At 46.4% G+C, this 2,790-nt stretch overlaps 1 pseudogene; it reads left to right on the forward strand.

Moving 5' to 3' along the window:
• Positions 1-1,640: 1,640 nt before the first annotated feature.
• On the forward strand, positions 1,641-2,449 carry LOC114618644 (annotated as a pseudogene).
• The last annotated feature ends 341 nt before the right edge of the window (positions 2,450-2,790 follow it).

Here is a 2,790-nt window from a genome sequence, read left to right on the forward strand (position 1 = left end):
TTAAAGACATTGAATTGGGGCCTTGCTTACAATTTAAGAGAGCTAGATGATTGTCATGGCAGGAATCAGATGTGACACTGGAGCAGTGGCTCAGAGCCTTACATCCTGATCTGCAGGCAGCAGGCAGAGAGTACCAGCAGTTTTACACCCTCAGCCTGACTTGGGCTTTTGAAACTTCAAAGCCCACTCCCAATGACACACTTCCTCTAAGAAAGCCACGCCCACTCCAACAAGGCCACACCTCCTAATCCTTCCTAAACAGTCCACCAAACAGTGACTAAGCATTTAAATATATGAGCCTGTGGGAATCACTTTCATTCAAACTACCATGGAGGTGGAGGGCAGCAGGCAGAGCCACTGTGGGGACTAGCATGACATCCTTTAACCAGACAAGGCAGCTCATGCTGTAGCCAAGGCGGAGGTCCCCAGAGCCAAGGGCTCAAGGATGGAGCTGTGGCCTGTTCAGAGAAACACCCCTCATCCCATGCTAGCCTCTCTAGAGACAGCAGCTCAGCAGAGGGAATGGATCATCTCTCTTCTGAAGGAGGAACTCTGGGAACAGAGCCAGGCTTTTCAGGCTGCAGACAAACAGCTTCCACTCTCAGGAACCCACAGTGAGCTTCATTCAGAAGACAGCCTGGCCAAAATCAGTTCAGACGCTAATGTCTCCTCCTTTACTTCTCTGTAGTCAGCAAGGATCTGTGTCTTCGGGCTTCTCAAGGGTTTACAAGGCAGAGGAAAAGTAAATCAAACATTCCTGGGAGACAATTTGGCTCAGGCCAGGGCAGGGGTCCAGAGCCCTTGCCTGCAGGGTAGCTTCAAAAGAAAAAGCATACATTTGTGGGCATGTCTCATGGAGTAAGTCATGAGTAAGGACAACGGAAGGTTACAGAACTAACGGGTGGGAAACGCTGGGAACACTAAGGGACCACTCCATTCTACTTTCACTTTGACCTGCTTCCGTTAGGCCAAGACCTGTTCCTTCCATAGGACTGTGACACAGAGGAGGATACTTAGTCAACTGAGAGACAATCGATTGACCTTGTTTATCTCAAAACTATGGAACATTTAAAAAAGACACATACGGGTCTGGGGACATCGCCGTTGGTAAAATGCTGTCTAGCAGGCAGTAGCCTGAGTTTGCTCTCCAGCACCACACAAACTGGGTGTGGTGATACATACCTATAATCCGAGCACCTGGGAGGGAGGTGAGGCCATCAGGATGCAGAATTTAAGGTCAGGGCTGGAGAGATGGCTGTTCCTAAGGGTGGATGCTGTTCCTAGAGAGGAGCCAATTTCAGTCCTCCATACTCATTCGTATAAGATGGCTTACAGCTGCCTGTTGGATCCAAATCTCCGTTCACGTGCACAAACACCACCATCTATAAATAATTGAAAACATAAAAACAATTTTTTTTTAAGTTCAAGGTTATCCTTGGCTACATAGTGAGTTTGAGGCTAGCCTGGGCTACTACCTGTGACCCTGACTCAAAAAAATAACACAGAGTGTGTGGTGGTTTGAATATGCTTGGCCCATAGGAAGTGGCACTATTAAAAGGTGTGGCCTGGGTTCCTGCCCCTGACAGTCTTGGGTCGGGGTCACAGGGACTCGGAATCTGCTGTCTGGATCTTTGCAGACAATGCTGTCCCGGGTGGTACTTTCTGCTGCTGTCACTGCGGCCCCATGTCTGAAGAACACGGCTGTCCTGGGTCCGGGGGTATTACAGGCAAGAAGGATCTTTCACATTGGACAGCCTCGTCTTACCCCTCTACCACCTCTTCCTGAATGTGGAGGCAAAGTACGTTTTGGGCTGATTCCTGAGGAATTTTTCCAGTTTCTCTACCCTAAGATTGGTGTAACAGGACCCTCCATGCTTGGAACTAGGCTTATCTTGTATTTTGTATCCAAAGAAATATATGTGATTACCCCAGAGACCTTCTCTACCGTATCAGTGGTAGGGTTGATTGTCTATGTGTTTAAAAAATATGGCACCTCTATTGGAGAATTTACTGACAAACTTAATGAGGAAAAAAATTGCTCAACTAGAAGAAGTAAAGCAGTCAAGCATCAAACAAGTCCAGGATGCAATCAACATGGAGAAGGCACAGCAGGCACTGATTCAGAAGCACCACTACCTCTTCGATGTTCAGAGGATTAATATTGCCCTGTCCTTGGAGGTCACTTCTTCCCGGGAACAGCTACATAAAGCATATAAGGAGGTAAAGAATCGCCTGGACTACCATATTTCTGTACAAGACATGATGAGTCGCAAGGAGGAAGAGCACATGATAGACTGGATAGAGAAGCATGTGGTGAAGAGCATTTCTGTACAGCAGGAAAAGGAGACCATTGCCAAGTGCACTGAAGAGCTAAAGATGCTTGCAAAGAAGGCTCAAGCTCAGCCCGTTATGTGAATGTGTCTGTCTCAGTTGTGAGAGCCAGAGAGAGTTAACTTAGACGGGACCTAGACTATGTGAACAGCTCTTTCTGTATGGCTGTCTATTGAAATTAGTGTACCTTTCCTAAGAAATGATCAAGGTCCATTTAGTGGTTTAACCCTTTTGGCCAGTAAGGTATTTCTGATCCTTGCTCTGTATGTGGAGTGGTCTGATCACATTTGAATAAGCAATTCGCAGCCACTAGCTGCCCAACTTAAACGATCAGGTTATAGTTTAAACTTGTAATTAGTTAAAATGTCTTGCAATAAAATGTTTAAAAAAAAAAAGAAAGGTGTGGCTTGGTTGGAGGAAGTACATCATTGTGGGTGTGGGCTTTGAGGGCCTATGTTT

This window comes from Grammomys surdaster, unplaced genomic scaffold (genome assembly GCF_004785775.1).
Source record: "Grammomys surdaster isolate TR1022 unplaced genomic scaffold, NIH_TR_1.0 144, whole genome shotgun sequence".
Lineage (NCBI taxonomy): Eukaryota > Metazoa > Chordata > Mammalia > Rodentia > Muridae > Grammomys > Grammomys surdaster.